The sequence below is a fragment of the Sminthopsis crassicaudata genome, chromosome 4, assembly GCF_048593235.1.
Source record: "Sminthopsis crassicaudata isolate SCR6 chromosome 4, ASM4859323v1, whole genome shotgun sequence".
Lineage (NCBI taxonomy): Eukaryota > Metazoa > Chordata > Mammalia > Dasyuromorphia > Dasyuridae > Sminthopsis > Sminthopsis crassicaudata.
The window spans coordinates 86,409,518-86,436,964 of record NC_133620.1 but is presented as its reverse complement, the minus strand read 5'-3'; the positions used below and the strand labels follow the sequence as shown (position 1 = coordinate 86,436,964).

The 27,447-nt window shown below is 34.7% G+C and overlaps 1 long non-coding RNA gene across 2 annotated transcripts in view; it reads right to left on the bottom strand.

The window, feature by feature from the left end:
* The window catches only part of LOC141540822 (uncharacterized), a 388,662-nt gene extending 361,631 nt beyond the window's left edge, over positions 1 to 27,031 (bottom strand). For both annotated transcript variants that reach the window (XR_012481589.1, XR_012481588.1), the window contains exon 1: positions 26,943 to 27,031. This is a non-coding gene — a long non-coding RNA (uncharacterized LOC141540822). The remainder of the gene's footprint in view (positions 1 to 26,942) is intronic.
* Between the last annotated feature and the right edge of the window lie 416 nt (positions 27,032 to 27,447).

The following is a 27,447-nucleotide window of genomic DNA, read 5'->3' as shown; positions in this document are numbered from 1 at the left end:
ATAATTCCAACAGAATGGAGACTGAGGATTAAAGCATATTTCACTTTTTTTTTTCTCATGGTATTTCCCTTTTTTCTGATTTTTTTCTATATGATTGATATAGATGTATATTTTGAATGATTGTACATGCATAACATATCAGATTGCTTGCTATCTCAGAGAGGGAGAATGAAAGGGGGAAGGGGGAGAAAAATTCAAAACTCAAAACCTTATAAAATTAATTTTGATATGCATACCCTTTGATCCAACAGTGTTTCTGCTGGCTTATATTCTAGGAAGATCTTAAAGAGGGAAAGGGGCACCCATGTGCAAAAATGTTTGTAACAGCCTTCTTTGTAGTGGCAAGAAACTGGAAACTGAGCGAGTGCCCATCAGTTGGAGAAAGGCTAAATGCATTATGGTACATGAATGTTATGGAATTATTGTTCTGTAACAAACGATCAGCAGGATGATTTCAGAGAGGCCTGGAGAGACTTACATGAACTGATGCTAAATTGAAATGAGCAGAAACAGGAGATCATTATACACAACAACAAGACTAACAATTCTGATAGAAATGGCTCTCTTCAATAACAAGATGACTGAGGCCAGTTCCAATGGTCTTGTGATAAAGAGAGTCATCTACACCCTGAGAGAGTACTGTGAGAACTGAGTGTGGGTCACAGCATAGCATTTGCACTCTTATTGTTGTTGTTCGTATTTTATTTTATTTTTTTCCTTTTTGATTTGATTTCTCTTGAGCAGCAAGATAATTGTATAAATATGCATATGTTGGATTTAATATATATTTTACCATATTTAACTTATATTGGATTACATACCATCTAGAAGAGGGGATGAGAGGAAGGGAGGGGAAATTGGAACAATCTTTTCAAGGGTTAATGTTGAAAAATTCATCATACATATGCTTTAAAAATAAAAATCTTTAATAAATAAATAAATAAAATTAATTTTGAATTCTATCTTTACATGTAATTGGAGAAATAAAATGTTAAAACACGACAAAATTAAATAAAATATCAAAATTAAAATTCTGAAGTTAAAACAAAACAAGAAACCTGAAAGTGCTAGAACCAGGGAATTAATAAATAAAATAAGAATTTTTTTTAAATAATAACTTTTTATTTTCAAAGTACATGCAAAGAGATTTTTCAACATTTGCCCTTGTAAAACTTTATGTTCCAAATGTTTCTTCCTTCTTTCTCCCTTCCTCTAGGCAGCAAGTAATCCAATATAGATTAAACATGTGCAAGAATTATTTCTTTTTTTATTAGAGCTTTTTATTTACAAGATATATCATGGGTAATTTTTCAGCATTGACAATTGTAAAACCTTTTGTTCCAACTTTTCTATTCCTTCCCTCCACCCCTCCCCCAGATGACAAGTTGACCAAACATGTTAAAATATGTTAAAGTATAAGTTAAATAAAATATATGTATACATTTCCCTGCAGTTGTTTTGCTGTACAAAAAAAATCAGATTTTGAAAAAGTGTACAATTAGCCTGTGAAGGAAATCAAAAATGCAGGTGGACAAAAATACAGGGATTTGGAATTCTATGTATTGGTTCATAGTCATCTCCCAGAGTTCTTTTGCTGGGTGTAGCTGGTTCAATTAATTACTGCTCTATTGGAACTGATTTGGATCATTTCATTGTTGAAGAGGGCTACGTCCATCAGAATTGATTATCATATAGTATTGTTATTGAAATATATAATGATCTCCTGGTCCTGCTCATTTCACTCGGCATCAGTTTATGTAAGTCCCTCCAGGCCTTTCTGAAATCATCGTGCTGGTCATTTCTTACATAACAATAATATATAAATATATATATACCACAATATATTCATCCATTCTCTAATTGATAGCTTTCCACTCAGTTTCCAGTTTCTGTCCACTACAAAGAGAGCTGCCACAAACAGCAAGAATTATTTCTTAGAAAAAACAATTATATAACTTTCTGTAAATAGTTTGATTTTTTTAAAAAGGGAAATTATTTCAACAGTACTAAAAAAAATTAAAAAGAATTCACAATCAATAAAGAAAATTATCAAATAATATATTGGCCAACTATAGGACAATTACAATACCAACCTAAATAAAATGGATCAATGTTTGCAAAAATATAAACTTTCTACAATGACAGAACAAAAATGATAGTGAATTTAAATAAATCCATATGGGCAGGAGGTAAGAGGAGGAATTGAATGTACCCTAAATAAGCACCCAAAGGGAAAAAAAGGATAAGATGAGATTATAAGTAAATTTTATAAAATAACTCCAAAATGATTAATTCCTATATTATTATTTTTTTTGCAAAACAAAAAAGAGATATTTCCTAATTCCATCTATTAAACACAAAGGGCATTAGCATTAAACCAGGGAGTCAAATTTGAGAAGGAAAATTATTAACTAATTACACAATTGATACTGATGCCAATTTTTAAAATGAAATTTTATCAAAAAGGCTAGAGTAGCATATAATAAACTATTATAAACTAAAAACAGGTTGGATTTAGACCACAATAATAAAATTGTTTCAATAATTAGAAAATTTTAAAATGTGATTTTAGATAACAACAATAATATATCAAAAGTTGCATAAAAAAATTGACAAAGTACCACAACCATTTTTATTTAAAAGTAATAGAAATTCAAGAAATAAATAGATCTACCCTTACTGTGGTAAGTAATATCTATCTCATTTTCAACACCATTGTGCATTATTGAGATAAATTAAAGACCTTTCCCAGTAAAGTCAGGGAGAATTTAGAATTATCATAATTATTATCTAATACAGTACTACAAGAAATAGCTGTGCCAACAAGATAAATAAAAAAAAAGAAATTCAGTGAGTAAGTATAAAAAAGACAACTAAATATTTGTTTTGGATTTTGCTGATAATATAATGGATTAAAGAATCCTAGAAAGTCAACTACAAAGGTGATTAGAACAAAACAAAAACAAAAAAATACTTCAGTACAGTTGTAATATATAGAATACATTTGCATAAACCATTTGAATTTCTGTACATAACAAATAAAATCTAAAAGAACTAGAAATAAAGGGAAATTCCATTTAAAATAACTACAAGTTATATGATAATCTACATACCAAGGCATACAGAGAAACTATTTTAAGAAATCATCTTTATGATAATGACATAATTAATAAATTGTAGAAATATTGATTGTTAGGAATTGATTGAGTTAATATGGAAAAATTATAATATTATCAAGCTTAATCTACTATATTCAGTGCCATACAAAGCAAATAATATGACTTGTTAAGTATATTAATTATATTAAAAGATTAAATATGGTTTATAATTAGAAAAATAATAAAATTCTTCTGGAAAACCAAAATATCAATAAAACAATAGGCAAAAAATATGAAAAGACAGGAGACCTAAAGATGGCGATACTAAATCTCAAACTATACTGCAACAGAATAATCATCAAAATAAGTTGTTATTAGTTTAAATCATAAAGAGGCTGATCAATGAACTAGATTAGGAATATTACAAAGAATAGCAAATGAACACAGTAGCATAGGCAATAGAAGAAAAGAGAAGGCATATAATCTTCAAACTCCAGCTATTACAATATAAAATCACTATTTGACAAAAGGCTATACAAAACCAGAAAGTAGTAAAGCAAATAACTCACCATATCCCAAAAAATGCCCTATTTTCCCACCTCTTTTATTTATTGACTTTTTGTTCTTCTTGAGGAATTTTAATATTTTTTTTCTAACCATCAACTAATCTATTGTTTGTTTGGTTTGCATAGCATCAAATAAACAGATTAACCTATGTAATATTATCATTTTTATCTATTAACTCAGTCTACTAATAAGTGATCAATATTTATATAATTCATTAGATGTGTCCTTTTTGTTTGCCATGAAGTTTTTTTTATAATTTTCTTAAAATAGGTTCTTTGTACATTTTGATATGCAGATTCCCAATTAATCTGTACTTATGTCAAATAAAATTTCTCTTTATTTCTAATTCTGTTGGATTTTATTTGTAATATATAGTAATTCAGATGATATGGTTACATAAACTTGGAAATAAAATCATAAACTAGTCGAGCAATTTGAAAATTACTTTTAAATATGAGTGTATATATATATATCTATATATATATATACAGAGAGAGAGAGAGAGAGAGAGAGAGAGAGAGAGAGAGAGAGAGAGAGAGAGAGAGAAGAGGTGCTGAACAAAAAAGCAATATAGAAGATAATAGAAAATAAAATAGATTGTTTTGATTAAACAATATTTAAAAATTTTTATACACATAATCCTATAAAGGGCTAGAACTGAGCAAATGCACTTGGATAATGGAGCACATGAGACTAATTGCCAATTGGACAATTCTCTATTAACATGTTTGAAGGTTGATCCTCCCAAACTATTCTATGCTGGCTTGATTGGTGGGACAAAGAAGGGGAAGTGATTTGTGTGGGTGGAGTAGGAGGAGGAAATAGAGGCATTCTCCTGGTGGTGGAGAGAGAGGAAGGTGGTGTGGAGATTGCTAGATCTAATCTCCTGACAGCGACCCCAAAAGACCAAGAATAAAGATTTTTGGTGATCCTGACTCCAGCTGATTTCTGGGAAGACAGAGTTCCAGCTTTTGGCGTCCAATGTGGGCCAGGCACCCTACCTCCACTGAAGTCCTCTGGTGACCAGGAGATTAGGTAAGTATTCTAATGTTAGGATTACTAAGTGAGAACTGAGGTTGTCTGGACAGTGACAAGGTGAGAATTCAGGTTTTCTGGACAATTACAAGGTGAGAACTCAGGTTGACTTGATAGAGGGGGCAAGCTCATTGGCTGGGGTGGTTCTTCCCAGAAGCCCTTGCATTATCCCACGCCCATTCTCTGGGAGAATAAAAGAGAGGACTCTCAGAGAAAGAAGAAGACTTTGCATTACATCTGGCTTGACGGGGCTCTCTGCAGGAAGGGAAGTCACTTCTAAGGACAAGAGTTAACAGCAACTGCCTGGAGACAACGGTTCACTACAGGAAGAAGAATCTGTCTGAGAGATTTGAGTAGACACAGCAGATCTCTTCCCAGAGAGTAATCCGGCAGCTTCTGGAGACAACAGCTCGCTAAAATTGGCGCCCAACGTGGGGCAAGGACTTTTGCTTATCCTGACAAGAGGAGCTAGACCAGACCTTCGCAATTTGGCGCCCGAACAGGGACGGACACGGTCCTGATTCCAGTGGAAAAGCTTCCGATCTAGATCTCAGTCTCTCTGACCCAGAACCGTGAGTAACAAGGAAACTTTGTTAAAGATTAAGTGAGTGTGCTAATAGATAAATAAGGAACTTAACTTGATAAGGGCTAAACCAGGAATCTCTTATAGTGAAATGGGGCAAACACCTTCTGTTCAAGGAAAATGTTTAGAGAGCATCATCAAGGTTATGAAAAGCCAAGGCTTGATTATAATTTTAGAGGAGATTACTGAACTTTTAAGAACTGTGAAGGTCATATGTCCTTCTTTTTCTCTGGAAGAAGAATTGGATCCAGATGAATGGGAATTAGTAGGAGAGCAATTAGGTGAACACTACAATTGTCTTTGTGACATTTTACCCTTTGGTTCCAGACCAAACTCAGTTTCCAAAGATACAATTCATACCTACAATTTAATCCAAATGGCTTTAAAAAATGTTATTCTAAAGGAAGAGATGAAAGAGCAAAATGGGGAGGTGTCAACTAAACTAGGTGAAAAGGATGAATCAGATAACAATGAAGTTAAGTACAATTCTGAGCAACAGCAAAAGGAGCACCTCCCATCTCCTCCCTCAATTAACCCTTCATGGGTGGAGCAAGAAGGAGGAGAGGAAGAGGCAGAAACACAAACAGAATTGCCTGTGAAGCAGCCTAAGCCTATGACAAGATTAGAAAAAGCATTGGTTAAAGCTAAGAGAGAAGGACAGGATATAAGTGATTTTATACATGCATATCCTGTGATTGAAGAGATTGACTCTGTAGGACATAAAAGGAGAAAATATGCACCTTTAGATTTGAATAAAATTAAAGATTTGAAAAAAGGTTGTACCCTTTATGGGACTACATCAGCTTATGTCAAAATGTTACTAGATGGTTTGTCTTATGAAGTCCTAACCCCGAATGATTGGAAATCCATAGCAAGGACATGTCTGGAACCTGGAGAAAACTTATTATGGCTTGCGGAATTTCATGAATTATGTAAAATTCAAGTCAGATGCAATTTGGAAATAGGAGTTAACACACAATTCACTTTTGAGCACTTGGCTGGTGAAGGTCGGTATGGAGAGAATTCGGAACAGATTAATTATACCATGACAATATATGAGCAAATTGCTAAGGCTGCAATAAAAGCTTGGGGTGTCCTTCCTGGACAGAAAGATCGTGGAGAGGCTTTCACTAAAATACAGCAAGGTCCCAATGAACCTTTTGCAGATTTTGTGGGACGTTTGCAAACTGCTGTCAAAAGAACTATTGGAGAAAATGCAGCTACAGAAATAATGACCAGACACCTGGCTAAGGAAAATGCCAATGAGATTTGCAAAAGAATTATATGGGGATTAGACAAAGATGCTCCTTTAGAGGAGATCATAAGACGCTGTGCTACAGTGGGAACAAATGCTTTTTACACCCGGACAATGATGAACGTGGAGAGACAGGGTCCCTCATGGCAAGGGCCTTCTAGAGAAACTCGGCGATGTTTTCAATGTGGAAAAATTGGGCATCTAAGAGCTCAGTGTAGATATGGAGATACAGTGAGAAGACAGGGTGAGAGAAGACCTAAAACTCCATGTCCAAAATGTCACAAGGGCCTCCACTGGGCCTCTGAATGTAGATTGACACAGGGAAATGACAGGTGGGGCCCAGCTTCAGGCCCCCAAGTGGGGCATGATGGCAGCCGAGGTTACATCCAGAGAATTTTAAGACATGATCAATCAGCCAAAAGGCAATCAGATGGAAGAAAGGGATTGAAATTAGGAAAAATAGAGTTGTGTGCAGTAGAGACTACCGAGATACTCCCTGGAGAAGTGAAATCTGTTCCTGTTGAGCCTATGGATCCTTTGCCTCCAGGCACAGTAGGCTTGACCATTTCACCTTCTGAGAGTGCCTACAAAACAGTGTCCATCCATACACTGATGTGGGAGACTGGAGAACGTGTATCTAATATCCCAGTCACTAACACAGGCAGACAACGTGTGATTTATCAACCAGGAGAAGTAGTAGCATCAGGCTTATTGTTACGGACCCCTAATAAGCAACCTAGTGATAGTCGCCTAGATTTTGACTCCAATGAACAAAATCCAGGAATATATTGGACAGCAGCTGTGACAGCTGACCGACCTATGCTTACTATTTATATAAATGGAATACCATTTGAAGGATTGGTAGACACGGGTGCAGATCGTACAGTTATTAGAGGTGCCAATTGGCCCGGTCACTGGCCAAAGATTAAAGCAGACACCTATATGTCTGGGGTGGGAGGATCAATAGCAGCAGAAGTTAGTGCTAGGCCTTTGAGATGGGTATTTGAAGGAGAAACAGGAGCTTTTACTCCTTTTGTGGTTGAAAAAATCCCCATCAATCTGTGGGGAAGAGACATTTTACAGCAGATAGGATTACAAATAAGCACTTCGGCTTTTTAGGCAGGGCTGCTGTTGAAGGCCTACCTGCACTTTCACCAGTTCCTATTCAGTGGAAGACTGATTCACCAGTGTGGGTAGAACAGTGGCCCTTAAGAAGTGATAAAATTCAGGCCTTATTAGACATAGTGCAAGAACAACTTGACCAAGGACACTTGCGGCCTTCTCTAAGTCCTTGGAATTCCCCAGTATTTGTGGTGAAAAAGAAATCTGGAAAATGGAGGATGATAACTGATCTAAGAAGAGTAAATGAACAGATGGAAACTATGGGAACTCTTCAGCCTGGACTTCCATCTCCTACTCAGTTGCCAAGAGAATGGCCTCTATGGGTTATAGACATTAAGGATTGTTTCTATTCTATCCCTCTAGATAAGGAGGATATGAAAAGATTTGCTTTTTCAGTGCCTAGTGTTAATTTGGCTGAGCCTTATAAAAGATATGAATGGACAGTTTTGCCACAGGGAATGAAAAACAGCCCTACTATGTGCCAAATGTATGTTGCAGCTGCTCTTGCTCCAGTAAGAAAAGCCTTTCCAAAAGTAATATTGTTACATTATATGGATGATATTTTGGGATGTGCACCTGAGGAACAAATGTTAGAGGCATGTCTACAAAGGACCATGGAAACATTAAAGTACTACAAACTGCATATAGCTACAGAAAAAATTCAAAGACATGCTCCTTTTCAATATTTAGGATATGAAGTATATCCTAAGACACTCACAGTACAAAAGCTTTCTTTAAGAACAGAGAAGTTGAACACCTTAAATGACTTTCAAAAATTAAAAGAGATATCCAATGGATGCGTCCAGTGTTAGGCTTAACTACCAATCAACTACAACCTCTATATGATATTTTAAGGGGAGACAGTGCTTTAAATTCACCACGCCAGCTTACAAAAGAAGCACAAAAGGCTTTGAGAGAAGTTGAACTGGCTTTATCCAATGTGGTTGAAAGAGTCACTCAAAAACCCTTGGAAATATCAGTTTTTGCTACAAAAGAGGCACCCACAGCAGTCCTTCATCAAGGAGACAGAGTGATTGAGTGGGTGAACCTCCCAGCACAACCAGAACAAAGCCTTACACCTTACCCAGTGCTTGTGGCTAGGATTTTATTAAAGGCTATTAAGAGAGTAACACAATTATCTGGGATAAGTCCTGAAAAAATATACACATTCTATACTAACGCACAGATTAATGTATGCTGTGAGACCATCCCAGAATGGCAAATTTTATTGGCCACCGCTCCAAATTTTGCACATGGATCTCCATTAAAGATTACCCGGCTACTACATAATTGGCGATGGATTTTTGAAGAAAAGGTTTCTAAGGTTCCTCTTAAAGGACCAACAATCTTTACAGATGCCTCCAAAGAAAATATTTGTGCCATATACTCTCATGATTTAACCATAAAGAGAGTAATCAGGACTCCTTTTCAATCCACTCAACAGAATGAATTATTTGCTATCATGCTAGCTCTCACTTATTACCCAGGAGACGTAAATATAATTACTGATTCAGCCTATTCAGTAGGTGTAGTACAAAGAATTGCCACAGCCCAAATAAAATTTGCAGCCTCCAATATTTATCAGCTTTTTAAGGAACTTCAAAAGCAAGTGAGAAAACATCCAGGCAAGATTTATATCTTGCATGTCCACTCACATAGTGGACTTCCAGGTCCCATTTTTGATGGAAATTCAAAGGCAGATAGCCTTCTAACCATGTTAGCTAGTAGTCCTTTATTTCAGGAAGCACAAGAATCTCATTCTAAATATCATCAGGCTGCTCGAGCTTTACGTTTACAATTTGGAATCACAAGAGAGGAAGCTAGGAGCATAGTAAAAAGCTGTACAGCTTGTCTTCCTTTCCATGCTCCTACACTCCCTCCAGGGAAGAATCCTCGTGGTTTGAGACCCAATGAAATCTGGCAAATGGATGTGACCCATTATAAATCTTTTGGTCGTCTATCTTTTATTCATGTCGTGGTAGACACCTTTTCAGGATTCACATTTGCAATGCCAGCAGCAAAAGAGACAGCCCGAGTGGTCACTGAATTCCTTATACAAGCTTTTGCAATTATGGGTGTGCCACAAGCAATAAAAACAGACAATGGACCTGCATATACGTCCAAACATTTTACACACTTTTGTGCACAGTATAAGATTTTACATACCATGGGCATACCCTTTAATCCTCAAGGGCAGGCAATAGTAGAGAGAAGAAACAGAGATATTAAGACACTCCTCCAAAAACAAAAGAAAGGGGGAGCCACAGGTAGCCCTAGGGAACTTCTAAATTTAGTTCTCTATACCATTAATTTTCTAATTTTTGACAAAGATGCACTGGCTCCAGCAGACAGGTTTTATAACCCACCAGAAGGGCAGTGTCCAGTGAGAGCATCTCCACTGTCCTTAGATAATTGCCAGGTGATGTGGAGAGATCCAGAAAGTGGTGAATGGAAGGGACCAGATAGGTTAACTGCCTGGGGGGGAGGGTTTGCTTGTATTTCTTCAGCAGGAGAAGGAATCAGATGGGTGCCAACGAGTCATATTCGCCTTGTCCACCAGAGAGAGACAGAAAAGAGAAAGACCTCAAAATAAAGGAGAAGATCTAAGAAACATCTGACACTGAAAGAGCATGGATAATAAGAAGACTGTTAAAGAACTTTAAAAACCAGCAGGAATCATTGGACTTCCTCACACAAGATGAGAATAATGGACAATGGACTTATGGACATTTATAAATTTTCAATTTATGATTATTTGATTATGTTATATACTTCTAGCATGCGTTATGTTACTATGTTACTATATGCTTATGTAATTTATGTAATTATCTGTAATACTTCCCATATTGATGGATTTATGTTTCAAGGTCATTTATGTAATTATCTGTAATACTTCCCATATTGATGGATTTATGTTTCAAGGTCATGACTGTCCTATGTTCTAAATCAAAAGAAAGGGGGAGATGTTAGGATTACTAAGTGAGAACTGAGGTTGTCTGGACAGTGACAAGGTGAGAATTCAGGTTTTCTGGACAATTACAAGGTGAGAACTCAGGTTGACTTGATAGAGGGGGCAAGCTCATTGGCTGGGGTGGTTCTTCCCAGAAGCCCTTGCATTATCCCACGCCCATTCTCTGGGAGAATAAAAGAGAGGACTCTCAGAGAAAGAAGAAGACTTTGCATTACATCTGGCTTGACGGGGCTCTCTGCAGGAAGGGAAGTCACTTCTAAGGACAAGAGTTAACAGCAACTGCCTGGAGACAACGGTTCACTACAGGAAGAAGAATCTGTCTGAGAGATTTGAGTAGACACAGCAGATCTCTTCCCAGAGAGTAATCCGGCAGCTTCTGGAGACAACAGCTCGCTAAATTCTAACAGACAAATAAGGAACTTACCTTGTTAAGGGCTAACCCAACAATCTCTTATAGCTGAAATGGGGCAGATGTTAGCTAAAGACATTCCCTTGACCTCAGCCAACTCAGCCCCAGCCCCTGCTCCAACCCCAGCTCAGCCCCACCCAGGAGAGGTGCTATAGACAGTATAATTAAGATAATTGAGGAGCAGAGTTTACTTGTAACCTGGGTACAGATTGATAAACTCTTGGGGATATTAAAATGCACGTTCCCTTGGTTCTTAGAGGAAGAAAAATTAAATGTAGATAACTGGAAGCTAGTGGGACTTCAGCTGAAAGAATTGCACACAAAAAATGGGCCTCATTCAATTTCCACAGAGGTATTTTATATATAGAACGTAGTTCAATTTGACTTAAACTATCAAGTGAGTTGTAGGAGAAGGAAAAGTTTTAAAAATGAACAGAGGAGGAAGTATGAGGGAAAAAAGAAAGATCAAGACCTTGCTGGAGGGCAAAGGGATTTAAATGAGGAATTAGGGGTGTGACAACTCTGATTCTCTTGAAGAAGCTTCAACCCCGCCTAGAGAGCAGATTATTGACAGGCCCACATCAACTCTACCTTCAGGGATGGAGGGAGGAGGAGGAGTCGGAGGGGTGGTGATATCATCAGCACCTCCCCCCTAGAAATCACTAACTCCTATAACTAGATCACAGAAAGCAATTTTTAAAGCAGCCCAAGATGGAAAAGAAATAAATAGTGATTTCAAACTTCAGTTTTTCCTGTGATTCAACAGTTTAATTCTACAGGCCAAGAAAGTAGAAGATACACTCCTTTTGATATGGATATCGATAAGCTTGTATCTCCACAGATGGAGAAGGAATCAGATGGGTACCAACGAGCCGTATTCACCTTGTCCTTTGGAGAGAGATGGAGCAGACCCTTGAAATGAAGGATAAGACCCAAGAAACATCGGGGGGTTCTATTGCTAATTGTGCCCACCACTGAAAGAACCTGGCAGTTATGGCGTTTGACTCATGGACATCAAAAATTATAGGCCTTGAAAACCCTCAGGAATCATTGGATTCTCTGAGACATGATCATACTATTGTAGGACTTGAAAGTGCTCAGGAGTCATTGAATTCTATGAAGTATCATAAGACTGTTGCAAGACTTCAAAACCTGTAGGAATCATTGGATTCCCTAATATACAAAAAAGACTGTTGTGGGACTTCAAAAACCTGTAAGGATCATTGAATTCCCTAAAATATAAAAAGACTGTTGTCAGATTCCAGAAATTTGTGGGGATCATTGGATTCCCTAACACGTGAAGCAAATGGACAATAGATTGGTTTTGGACTCTCTCTTGGTTGCTGAAGAAGGTGTATGTGTGACTGATGTTCACATACCCTCCTTCTAGGACTTCTGGAAATCTTTTACAAAACTGAGTTGATTTATATTGTTTGTTATATCACTACTTGAATCTACAATTCATGTTTGTTACACCTCATCGAACCTTGCACTGACTGTGGGGACAGTCATCACTAATAGCCTCTGCATTATTGCTATGTGCTTGTGTAATAACTCCCATGCTGATGGGTTTGTGCATACTTGTCTCTAATAAGACCCTTTAACCCAGAAACATGCTAGCAATCCCCACTTCCCTTTGGTGCTTTTCATCTCCCTTCCTGAGATGTCAGGGAGTGCATGATTATCTCCCTTCCTGAGAAGTCGGGGGGGGGGGGCGTGATCACCTCCTTTTTGGGGTTCTTACCTCCCTGAGAAGTCAGGGATGGTGTGACCACCTGTGTTCTAAAGCAAAAGAAAGTGGGAGATGTAAAGATCTAGAACTGAGAAAATGCACTTGGATAATGGAGCTCATGAGATTAATTGTCAATTGGACAATTCTCTATTAACATGTTTGAAGGTTGACCCTGCCAAACTATTCTGTGCTGGCTTGATTGGTGGGACAAAGAAGGGGAAGTGATTTGTGTGGGTGGAGTAGGAGGAGGAAATTGAGGCATTCACTGGTGGTGGAGAGGGAGGAAGGTGGTGTGGAGATTGCTAGATCTAATCTCCTGACAGCGACCCCAAAAGACCAAGAATAAAGATGTTTGGTGATCCTGACTCCAGCTGATTTCTGGGAAGACAGAGTTCCAGTATAATCCAACATAGCAAAGTCTAGAAAATATACATTGATCTGGGGGTAAATCTATATTAAGTTTCTCTGATAAATGTCTCATTTCCAAGATATTTAAATACCTAATTTGCATGTATGCAATGAAGAGGCATTCTATATCGAATAACTGTCCAGAGGCAGTTGTCAAAGGAAGAAATTCAAGTTACAAAAAAATAAGAAAAATGCAATGTTTCAAATCTCAACTAAATAGAAAAATATCTATTAAGTAGTTCCAGAACTCCGTGTTACATGGTAAAGATGGTAAGGAAAATGACAAATATTAGAGTGGCTGTGGGCAATAAGCACATTAAAGCACTGTTGGCGAATGAGTGAATTGATCTTGTCATTCTGGAAAGTAACTTTAACCAAACTTAAGTAACTTTGACTCAATTATTAGTTTTATATTCCAGAGTGATGAAAAAAGAAGGAAGGTCCTGCCAATAATGACTATATATATATATATATATATATATATATATATATATATGTGTGTGTGTGTGTGTGTGTGTGTGTGTGTGTGTGTGTGTGTGTGTGTGTATATTCTCTTTTTTAGAGAATGACTAAACAAATTATGGTATGGTATATAACTGCAATAAGAAATGATTAATTTTGTGGTTCCAGAGGAAACTGAGATGAACTCTTTGAAGTGAATGGAATTACACCATTTTAGAGGATAAAAACTGATCACCCCAGATGAATTTTTTAAAAGAAGCTCATAAAATCTATATGCTAATTATAGGAAGTATAAGATTTGTCAAAGAAAAGAGTACATATATCATCAGAATTTTGAATTCTAGTATTAAAGCTATTACATTTATCATGTGTCTTGATTTGTGAGCATGTGTTATCATCAACATTCTATTTTGTTTTCTACAATTTTTGAAGAATTCTAGACCCTTACAATGGGCCAAGAATTATGATAAACATGGGGCATAATGTTATATTAGCATATAACATGTTAATTTGTTATCCTAATAATGAATTACCCATTCATTGACTGTCAATTAGCATAGTTCTGCCTAGTATAATTCTATATTTGAAAATAGAGAAACTTTTTTAAAAAAAATAATTAACCAGTTTTAAGAGTAACATATAATTGGATAAAATGTTTCCTATTACATAGATACAATCCTGATGACTATTTTGGATGAATCAAATGAGAATCATTTTAAGCTAATTCTGAATTTAAGAAATACAAAGAAAAAGTAGAATGTTTTAAATGACAACTACATTGAAAATATGAAGACATAGCCCCATAATCTGAGCAAGATTTGTACTCCAGAATGCAATGGGTACACATAAGTTAATAACGAGAAAAAGTCAAATATATACATGCAAAAAAAAAAAATACCTGCTTCAAATGATAGTGGCTTTAGAAATAGAAAAAATAATCAAAATAACAAAACACTATATAATTCTGACTAATTTTCCAGAATACACCACGACAAACAAAACGATTTAATTATTATATGAAAGAAGCAATTTACATTTTGTTGTTTAACAAATACATATTTAATAAAGGTAGCTGTGCCAACTTTCCCACTAACTCTAGAGATTCATTTTCATGTTTCTAAACATCATGAATGAAATAAAATTTAAAATATACATTCATTTCTTCTGTTTTTATTTAAGCATAGAACCATGATATTGTAATTTAAGTTTCAATGCATTAAAAGAATATTGAAAAAATCATTTTAAACAAGTTGAAACAAATCCTAAAGTTTTATGAGGAACAGAAGTGCACATGTTAATGTATACAAATCTACAAATCAGTCATTTTTCTCATTTAGGAAAACCTAAAATGACAAATTGAAAAGCTGAATAATTTTTGAAAATGTGCTATTTCACTTGATATCCTGTACCTCTGATGTTTTGTAATTAAGTGTTGTTTGCTTTGAGAAAGTAAATACTGCAAATTGAGCATTCTATGTTTTAAAGATAACCTTAAAGACCCTGCATTTTTTTCCTGCAGCAAAAAAATATTCTCCATTGAATAAATGTAAATGAGTACCAATTTCATTGCCCCTAGATTTGGACAGCCCATCAGCAAAGTAAACATTTTACATCTGAGTTGTGTCCTTAGACCACTTTTGGCAACATCTTTAGAAATTTTCAAAATAAATGATAAGTCTAGAATTGAAAGAGGTTTTATCTGTCATTTAGGATGAATCATTAATTAAGGTCTTAAAATTCATTAATGCAGAAAATGTTGCATTCATTATCTCATTAACTTCTTATGTGTAGTCAATGCCAGAAATGCAGTCGCTGGTAACTGTTTGCTTCTGGCTTCACCCAAAAGTAATGTGCCCAAATGATTCTTATATCTATCTATCCAAGTTTCATCTCTTTCCTATGCTGTACAGCCTTTTGTACATCTCAAATTGGATGTCTAATCAGCATCTCAACATTTGTAAAATAGATCTCATTTTATTTTCCTCAAAATGCTTCTGTCTTCTGAACTTAACTTTTACTATTATACATACAATTGTCCTCCAAGTGATCTAGTTTACAACTTTAGTGTAACAATTTCAGAAAAGAAAAAAAAAAAAAAAACATGAGAAAACTATGAATTGATTCAAAGTGAACAAAAGGGAAAATTTACAGTAACAAGAGTGTAAAGAAAAACAACCCTAAAAGACAAGAATTCTGAATTATATAAACAAGTAGCTATTCTAGTGGCTATCACTTATTTCTTCACAAGCAAAAGAAATAAAATTAATTTAAAATAAAGACAAAAACTAAATAAAAATCTTAGTATCATCCTTGAATCTTTTATTTTTGTTCATCTCAGTCTTTCTGTTGCAAAATTCTATTTCATCTTTATGATATCTTTTGTTTATGTTCTATACTCTCCATTCACACAGCCACAATTTAGTTTATCACCTCTTACCGAGACTAATGCAAAAACCCAGTAATTGATATCTATGTTCTCATCTCAGTTTTCTGTCTACTCCTAACTATTTGGAAATCTAGTCTCCACTTAACTACAAAATTGTGGGGTTTGTTTATTGATTTATATATTTGTATTTCCTAAAGCATATACCTGTTTATCCCTATGTGTAAGAAATTCCAGTGGTTACCTATTGCCTTCAGGATCAAATATAAATGTTTGGCATTTAAAGCTTTTAACAACCCAAGACCTTCTTACCATATTTTTTCCTACTTAACTCACTATTCCCCTCCACTATAATCTAGTTATACTGTCTACTTGTTCATTACATGATACAACTCATCTCACATCTCTGTACCTTTGCTCTGATTATTCCACACACCCAGAATTCTCAGCAATCATCTCAAACTTTTAACTTTGCTCCAAGATTCACTCCTTATAGATGGCAAAGGGTGTTAGTTTCATTGAATAAGACTGAAATCTTTTTTGTTTTTAATACAGTCTCTTGTCACTCAGGACTAATAGGGTATCTCCTGTGTCATTTTATCAAGTCTCTCAGTGAGGACTATTGTACACATCTATTTTGAGACCTTGATACAAAAATAAGCTCTTTACATAGAGATGATCTGAGATTTAATTGAACTAATAAAAAGATCCTGATACCTTCTCAAAGGAAAATACTCCAGAGGCTCTAAGGAAGAAAGTTGAAAATAAGGGGTCTCTTTAGCTGGTGTTTTTTTTTAACTATGTGCAATTATGAAAAAAAAAATTTTTTTTCTTCTCCCTTCTACAGAGTAAATGATGATGAGAGTGTACTGCTTCTTTAATAGCAGGAAAGAAAAAGAATGTCATTCCTTTCCAGAGTTCTTGCATCAACACCAAATCCCATGCAGGCAGGCTACTCAGCAGCTCTAGAATGCCACTGCACATCTGTGTTGTGATCTGTGCTTAGTCACTTCCAGTTTTGGGTGGGTATAGCCAGATCCTGTTAGGTTCTGGCATTTTTTAGAGTACCATCTACTTTTAGCTTTAATTTCTGCACTGGTCTACTGTTTTGCAACCAAAGCAGAGCAGTCAGCCTATGGTAGAGTCATCTCTGTAAATTTTCTAATCATGGAGGCCACCTCAGCCCAGTCTGCTCAATATGCTAGCCTCTGCTTCTATCCCTGTTTATGCTGGTCTGTCCTGCCATTCAGGACAAACCTTTTCTGGTGATCTTCCAGATTATCTTTGGCTGGTAAGTTGTTGCACTTCTAATCTTTATGAATTTTTCCAGTCAAGCACTATTTTTGAGGCTGAATTTAATAATTGGTAGCGAAGGTATGAGAGAGGCTCAGAAAGTCATGCGTGCCTTCTCTGTCATCTTGGCAGCTTGCAAAATGCCTCAAACTCACAACTTAGATTCCATCCAGTAATTACAGACATAGAAATCAGACATAGAATTGCAGTATAGGATGGGTTATTCTTTTTGTTGCAGTTCAGACATGTCCATCTCTTCATGGCTCCATTTGGGGCATTTTTGCCAAAAAATATTGGAGGCTTCCCCCCCCCCATTTTCTTCTCACTTTATTTTACAAATGAAAAAGTTAGACAAATAATGACTTGCCCACAGTCATATATAGTAAGTGTTTGAGGTCAGATTTGAACTTAGGAAGACAAATCTTCCTTGTTCTATACCCAATGCTTCATCCACTTCACTACTTAGCTGCTCATAAAATGGTAGAGTTTAAAAAAAAAAAAACAAAATCTAGGGTGGTTGAGGCAAAGAAAACCTATCATATCTGAGAGAAGTTAGAGAGGGGGAGGAATATTGTGAGAATCTTATTCTCATCAGAGTTGGCTCAAAGAGAAAATAACTGACATATTTGTTTTACAGAGAAACGTCTCTCACCTCATTAAAAAGTGGGAGAAGAAAAGGGAAAAGGAAAAGAGTAATAAGAAAATGGTACAAGAAAGCAGAAGGATTCAAAGGGCGTGGGAAGGATCCTAAAGAGAGAGAGCTGCATTTTGCAAGTGGTGCCCACAAGTTTAATACTGCAAAAGGGGGCAAGAAAAAGAAAAACATAATATAGGGATTATAAAATGGCAGGAAATATAGAATTAGTAATTGTAATCATAAATGTGAATGGGATGAACTCTCCCATTAAGCGGAGGTAGATAGCAAACTGGATCAAAAGTCAGAACCCTACAAAATGCTGTTTATAAGAAACACATTTAAAGTAAGGAGATACATACAGAGTAAAGGTTAAAGGCTGGAGCAGAATCTATTATACTTCAGGTGAAGTTAAAAAAAGCAGGGGTAGCCATCCTTATCTCAGATCAAGCAAAATCAAACATTGATCTAATTAAAAGAGATAAGGAAGGAAACTATATCCTGCTATAAGGTAGCATAGACAATGAAGCAATATCAATACTAAAAATATATGCACCAAAGGGTATAGCATCTACCTTCCTAAAGAAGTTAAGAGAGTTGCAAGAAGAAATAGATAGCAAAACTATAATAGTGGGAGATTTCAACCTTGAACTTTCAGAATTAGATAAATCAAACCATAAAACAGATAAGAAAGAAATTAAAGAGGTAAATAGAATATTAGAAAATTAGGTATGATAGATCTTTGGAGAAAACTGAATGGTGACAGAAAGGAGTTTACTTTCTTCTCAGCAGTTCATGGGACCTACACAAAAATTGACCGTGCAGTAGGACATAAAGAACTCAAAATTAAATGCAGGAAGACAGTAATTATAAATGTTTTCTTTTCAGATCACAATGCAATAAAAACTACATTCAACAAAAAGTTAGGGGTAAATAGACCAAAATGTAATAGGAAACTGAATAATCTCATCTTAAAGAATGATTGGGTAAAACAGCAAATTATAGACACAATTAATCATTTCACTTAAGATAATGACAATGATAAGACATCATACAAAAAATTATGGGATGCAGTCAAAGCAGTAATGAGGGGAAATTTTATATATTTAGAGGCTTACTTGAATAAATAGAGAAAGAGACAATCAATTAATTGGGTTTGCAACTTAAAAAGCTAGAAAAAAAGACCAAATTAAAAACCCCCAATCAAATACTAAACTCAAAATTCTAAAATTAAAAGGAAAAATTAATAATATTGAAATTAAAAAAAAAAAACTATCAAATAAATAAATAAAACTAAGAGTTAGTTTTATGAAAAAAGCAATAAAATAGATAAACCTTTGGTAAATCTGATTTAAAAAAGGAAACAGGAAAATCAAGCTGTTAGTCTTAAAAATGAAAAGGGGGAACTGTCCACCAATGAGGAGGAAATTAGAGAAATAATGAGTTACTTTGCCCAACTTTATGCCAATAAATTTCATAACCTAAGTGAAACAGATGACTACGTCCAAAAATATAGGCTTCCCAGATTAATAGAGGAGGAATTAAATTGCTTAAATAGTCTCATTTCAGAAAAAGAAAAAGAACAACCTATTAATGAACTCCCTAAGAAAAAATCCCAGGACCAGATGGATTTACATGTGAATTCTACCAAACATTTAAAGAACAATTAGCCCCAATGCTATATAAACTATTTGAAAAAATAGGGAATGAAGGAGTCCTACAAAATTCCTTTTATGACACAGACATGGTACTGATATCTAAATCAGATAGTTTGAAAACAGAGAAAGAAAATTATAGACTAATCTCCCTAATGAATCTTGATGCTAAAATCTTAAGTAAAATATTACCAAAAAGACTTCAGAAAATCCTCCCCAGGATAATATACTATGACCAATTAGGATTTATACCAGGAATTCAAGGCTGGTTCAATATTAGGGAAACTATTAGCATAATTGACTATATAAATAACCAAATTTTAAAAAAACTATATGATCATCTCAATGGAGAAAAAACATTTGATAAAATCCAACATCCATTCCTATTAACACTTGAAAGGATAGGAATAAATGGACTTTTCCTTAAAATAATTAGAAGCAGGGGCAGCTAGGTGGCACAGTGGATAGAGCACCAGCCTTGAATTTAGAAGGACCCGAGTTCAAATTTGGTCTCAGACACTTAACACTTCCTAGCTGTGTGACCCTGGGCAAGTCACTTAACCCCAGCCTGAGGAGGGGGTGGGGGGGATTAGAAGCATCTATTTAAAACCATCAGTAAGCCTCATATGTAATGGGGATAAACTGGAACCATTCCTAATAAGGTCAGGAGTGAAACAGGATTGCCCACTATCACTATTACAATTTAATATTGTATTAGAAATGCTAGCTTTGGAAATAAGAGTTGAGAAAGAGATTAAAGGAATTAGAGTAGGTAATGAGGAAATCAAATGATCACTCTTTGCTGATGATATGATGGTATGCTTAGAGAACCCCAGAGATTCCATTAAAAAGCTAATAGAAATAATCCACAGCTTTAGCAAAGTTGCAGGATACAAAATAAACCCACATAAGTCATCAATATTCTTATATATTACTAACAGTAAGAATTACAAAGAGAAATTCCCTTTAAAGTAACTACCAATAGTATAATATATTTAGGAGTCTATCTGCCAAGGGAAAATCAGGAACTTTATGAACAAAACTACAAAACACTTTGCATACAAATAAAGTCAGATCTAACCAATTGGAAAAATATTAAATGCTCTTGGATAGGGTGAGCAAATATAATAAAGATGACAATACTACCTAAACTAATCTATTTATTTAGCACTATAATAATCACACTCCTCAAAAGCTATTTTAATGACCTAGAAAAAAGAACAACAAAGTTCATACAGAAAAACAAAAGGTCAAGAATTTCAAGGGAATTAATGAAAAAAAAAAAAAAAATTGAAATGAAGGCAGCCTAGTTGTACCAGATCTAAAATTATATTATAAAGCAGTGGTTGTAAAAACCATAGATATTGGCTAAGAATTAGACTAATTGATCAGTGCAATATGTTAGGTTCAAAGGACAAAATAGTCAATAACTTTAAAAATCTAGAATTTGACAAACCCAAAGATACCAAATTTTGGGATGAGAATTCAGTATTTGAAAAAAAAAAACTGTTGGGAAAACTGGAAGTTAGTATGGCAGAAATTAGATATGGACCCACACTTAACACCATATACCAACATAAGATCAAAATGGGTCCATGATTTATGCATAAAGAATGAAATCATAAATAGATTAGAGGAACATAGGATAGTTTACCTCTCAGACCTGTGGAGGAGGAAGGAATTTATGACCAGAGGAGAACTAGAGATCATTATTTATCACAAAATAGAAGATTTTGATTACATCAAATTAAAAAGCTTTTGTACAAACAAAACTAATGCAAACAACATTAGAAGGGAAGTAACAAATTGAGAAAATAGTTTTACAATTAAAGGAGCTGATAAAGGCCCCATTTCCAAAATATATAGAGAACTGAATCTAATTTAAAAGAAATCAAACCATTCTCCAATGGATAAATGGTCAAAGGATATGAACAGATAATTTTTAGATGATGAAATTGAAACTATTTCTACTCATATGAAAGTGTTCCAAATCACTATTGATCAGAGAAATGGAAATTAAGACAACTCTGAGATACCACTACACACCTTTCAGATTGGCTAAGATGATAGGAATAAATCATGATGAATGTTGGAGGGGCTGTGGGAAAACTGGGACACTGATACATTGTTGGTGGAGTTGTGAAAGAATCCAACCATTCTGGAGAGCAATTTGGAACTATGCCCCAAAAGTTATCAAACTGTGCATACCCTTAGATCCAGCAGTGCTACTATTGGGCTTATATCCCAAAGAAATAGTAAAGAGCGGAAAGGGACCTGTATGTGCCAAAATGTTTGTGGCAGCCCTTTTTGTAGTGGCTAGAAACTGGAAAATGAATGGATGCCCATCAATTGGAGAATGGTTGGGTAAATTATGGTATATGAAGGTTATGGAATATTATTGCTCTGTAAGAAATGAACAGCAAGATTAATACAGAGAAGCTTGGAGACACTTACATGAACTGATGATGAATGAAATGAGCAGAACCAGGAGATCAATATACACTTCAACAATGATACTGTATGAAGATATATTCTGATTGAAGTGGATATCTTCAACATAGAGGAAAATCTAGTTCAATTACAGTTGATCAATGATGGACAGAATCAGCTACACCCAGAGAAGGAACACTGGGAATTGAGTGTAAACTGTTTGTACTATTGTCTTTCTATCCAGGTTACTTTTACCTTCGGAATCCAATTCTTAGATTGCAATAAGAAATTTGATTTTACACACATATATTGTATCTAGGATATACTGTAACACATTTAACATGCATGGGATTGCCTGTCATCTAGGGGAGGGGGTAGAGGGAGGGAGGGGAAAATTTGAAAAAGAAATGAATACAAAGGATAATGCTGTAAAAAAAATACCCATGTCAAAAAAAAGTATAATTATAAAATTGATTAAAAAAAAAAAAAAGGAAGGAAGAAAGGAGGCAGGGAGGAAAGAAGGAAAGAAGGAATTGAGAAAGGAAGGAGAAATGATTTAGATGTCCCTGCTATGTACTAGATATTCTGTTAAGTACCTTACAAATATCTCATTTGATCATCACAACAAATCTGGGGAAAAGGTGCTATTATTATCCCTTTATTATAATTGAGGAAGCAGATGTTGATAGAGGTTAAATGACTTAAGTTACACAGCTATTAAATATTTGGATTTTACTTAGGTCTTCCTGGCTCTAAGCTTATGCTTTCATTAAAATAAATTATAACCCCATATTAGTCATTTGTCTCCTTCAAGTCTCAGGGAAAGAAATAATGTCATCTGGAGATGTACTAAGATACTTAGTTGTCATTGTTTATTATCCACATATTATATATTTATTTATAGTTATTTAAAACTTTTACCTTTGTTGCTGACTCATCCGGAAATATTGTGTCTTATGAATTACGGTGCTCTCTAATGTGCATCCTTTGTATATTCTACTTCCTATTCAATCTAAGTTCTGATTTTGTAGTTAGAGGCAAAAAATCCTTTCTCCTTTTTACACATACAAACACACACACACACACACACACACACACACACACACACACACACACACACACACACTCTCACATAATGCTTTTTTTGATCGTATCTGTAAGAACTCAGCAGTTTTATAATTTTATTAGTCCTTGTCAAGTTTATTCCATTTCTAGCCAAGAGGTCACTATCCCATTATTTTATATTTTGGACTTTGAGTTTAAATACTGAATTTCATAATTATGTATTCTGTTATGCTAGACAGTAACTTTTGTCCTTATCTCTGTTTCCCTATTTTGGAAAAACAAAGGATTATAATACATGTTACACCTACCTCATAGATTATATTGAAGAAAGGATTTTTAAATAATTCATTAAATTCTATATAAATATGAATTTGAATTTAAATTTTGACCTAAAAATCTAAAACCTTTTTCCTACACTATCTTCTTACCTAAATTATTCCTTCCTCAACTGATTACAAACTTTACCAATGTACAACTGTCTCATTATATGTTTACAATTTATTGGCTTACTCACTTTGGATCTGTGCTTTATTTAAACCAAAGAAGTCATTATTAGATATCTAATATAAAATGTTTTTCTAATGTTTTCTCTCTTGCTGCACTATAAAATCTTTGTAAGTGAAAATTCCCATGTGCTGTAGTAAGAATGAAGAGAAAGATGGTTTAAAAAAGAACAAAAAACAAAAAAACAAAAAAACCCTCTATTTTACTTTCACTCACTTATTATTATTATTATTATTATTTTTGAGGCTGGGGTTAAGTGACTTGCCCAGGGTCACACAGCTAGGAAGTGTTAAGTTTCTGAGACCAGATTTGAACTCGGCTCCTCCTGAATTCAAGGCTGGTGCTCTATCCACTGTGCCACCTAGCTGCCCCCTCATTCACTTATTGAGACAGAAATCTCTACTGAGTTGCATGAAGGATTATACATTTTTATCTATATGAGTATATTCATCTATACTAGCCATGATAAAAACGATAATCAAATCCTATACAACAGGACATAAATTGATCATCAGTTCTGATTAAGATGAAGGTGTCTCAATATGGCAGGGAATAATTGAAAAATGCATCATGAATATAGGGTCTTGACTTGTTCATGATGAGGAGAGAAGACTTAGAAGAGTCAAATAGGATGAGACTGGATAATAATCTAATTTGCCACAATCCTATCATGTCACAAGGATAAATCCAAGCAGTTATGCAACATTAACAAGTTTTTCAATCAGGGTTGAATTTAGTCATTGCTGTCTTTATCCTCTTTGATATATAATATCAATTCTTGATCAATTAACTTTTAACTTTTATTTCCAAATTTTTCAGGTGGCAATTCAAATCACATAAGAAAATATCAAATTATTTTATAATCACACCTAATTTTTTGAGCCAAAACAGTTTATCTTTTATCACAAACAACATGTCATAGATTTAAACATGGAAAGAGCTTTAGAAATCATGTACTCGAACCCCAGCACTAAACAGAGGATAAAACTTTAGTTACACAGAGGTTGTTATTTGCCCCAGATCACATGGTTAGAAGACCTAATCTTAGAATTTTTTTTTTCTAAATCCAGTACCTTTTATATTCAGTACTCTCTGAATAAATACAGAGAATTTTTTAAAACTCAAATTTTCACTCAAAGAGTTTTTGCAATCATTTTTGTATTCAGAATAATTTCACTGAATAATATTGCAAAATACAATATTCCATTTTTTTGAGAAATAGTTTCAATATTGGAATAAATACATAAACTCCCAATGGGACTATACTCCCTTGGAATCAATAGGATTGTATGTTTGTTTAAAAACCAATGTCATTCCAAAGATGATAAAGTCAGGAAGAATCAACGTTGGAAGAGTTTTATAGTAAGACTTGGTACATCTTTTCTCAAAATAAATTTGGAATTTTACAAATAAGCAGAATACATTTCCTATACTCTTTTATCCAGAAATAATTTACAAAAAGAAAGGCTTCACATATACAAAATATTTATAATACTACCCTTTGTGATTGCCAAAAAGTGGGGGAAAATAAATCCCCTGAAATGAAGAGAGAAAACTTAATAAATCCCCTTACATGAGGAATGTTTCAAAAATGGTGCCACATGAATGCAATGGATAGTAATATGCTGTTAGAAATTATGAATATGATGAATATAGAGAAGCATTAGAGAACTTTTAAGTAAACTAATATAAAGGAAAATAAGGAGATATAAGGAAACACTATAGAGCTACAAAAAGAGCAACCATAAAACAATCAAAACTGAATGTTCTGAAATTATTATTAATAATAGAAAGCATGTTTGACTCTAAATACTTTTTGTTGCTTTTAATTTATGGGAAAAGAGAAAATAAATGCTTAGTAATTGAAAAAAGAAGGTTAAAAAAAGAAAAAGAAGAAAACTTTCTTGGAGAAAATCAGCCTTTTGAGAATTACAGTCTTGGTTTCAGCAGGGACAAATAGCACTTTGAAATATGCAACATCATAGACAATATCCCCTAAACACTAAGAAAGGTGATCATTGAGTTGCTGACTAGGTGACTTAGCAGGCCTCTTTGAAGACAATGCTATGAGATTAAAGTTACCTTCATAGCTCAAGCATCAAGGTAATGATAGCTTTGTCCAAGGACATTTTTCCTCTTCTCACCGACTCCAATAATAACATATTTTCATCTTGAATGGAAAAAAGGCTAAGAGGAATTTGAACTTGACCTATTATATCTATAACCAGTTTCTCTAGTTCATCTCTGTCTTTCACTTAATAAAAATAGATTATATAAAGTCAAATGTCATTTGCCTTCACAACCACCAATTGTCTCCCAGCAAATCTTCCAGTAAGCCTTTAAAATGAATCTAATTGATTATATTTTGATAGGACTTTAAATCGGCCACTTTGTAAATTTTAAAATTTGCATTAACAATAATTGTAGGGAGGACCTGTGAGACTGTGACTTAACTCAAAAAAATAGTTTGAAGGTACAGTTCAAAACAGGAGAAGATGAAATGAGGAAGGCATCTTGTTGGTTCCATTTCCACTTTTTTTTTTTTTTTCAAAACTTTTCCTTCCATTCTACATACTCCAGGCCTCAGCTTATGGAAGAACAATACAGTGTAGTAAGAAAGAGGATTTATTGTGACTGTGATTCTACTTCTAAAAGCTGGTTAGGGGGCAAATCATTTAATTTCTCCAAAGTCATTTCAGCATTTTTGTAATCATTATATATGGAACTGTGGATTAAGACATGAAATCCAAATTTATCTATATACAGAATAGAAAACTGGGTTTTAATCAGAAAGGTTACATGACTTGTCTGAGATCAAATAGGTAGCAAATTATAGAGATAGGATTACAACCCAAATCCACTGAATCAAAACTCAATAATTTTTACACTGCAACAAGCTGCCTTAGTAAAACTATCAAGGTTCTTTGATTTATATCCTTAAAAAAAAAAAAAAAAAAAACACATCTGGCCTTAGATTTGTCTGTTTCATTCAACACCCTCATTAAAGCTTACTACTCTGTATCTCATTCCCTCAGTCTTGTTAGGTAACTAATTCATTTAATAACAGTTTAACTGCATTTATCATATCCATAAGTTTTGGAGCACAAGACAATGTCAATTTAATTAGCCATTTATTTAACTCCAATATGTAAATAGAAAGGATAAAAAGATAAATACCACATAGAACTTATTCTCAAGAACATACATATAAACATGTATGTATTTTATGTATATTATATAACAAGAATTTACAGCAGAACCTCAGAACTTGTCAACTTTAAAACTCATCAAATTAGATATTTGATACATCTCAAAGAATAAAAAGTGCTTCAGCACCTGACACTTGCTCCACACTTCATCACACTTTGGTTGTTGCCTTGGTTAAGTGGTAAGATGTGAGGTTGGCCACGCACCCTGCCCAGCCCCCATTTCTGCTGCTATTGCCTTCCCATGGGAAGCTCTTCCCCTCTCCCCTCCCATGAAGATGGTATAGAGGGCTGTCATAATGGAGACCATTATCTCAGCAGCTTTTGCAGTGACTGCAGTGTATTCTCTCTGGCTCCCAAAACAGTAATATTGGAAAGGTCACAGAGAGCCCAATGTGTTCAATAAAAATAGAAGTACAGGGAACAGGAGCACGAGTAATGGTGCTAGTGATAACAGCAGTGATGGAAGCCCAGGAGGAGGCAACAGCAATGGTGGCAGATATCCAGGACTCCTGACAATCCAAAAAGCAGTGGCCAAAGCACTAGGTAGCAGAGGGCACAGGTATTGCTTCTACTTCCTCACACAAAGATAGTTGGATGGCATGGGTTAAGGGGAGAGAATAAAGATCATAACT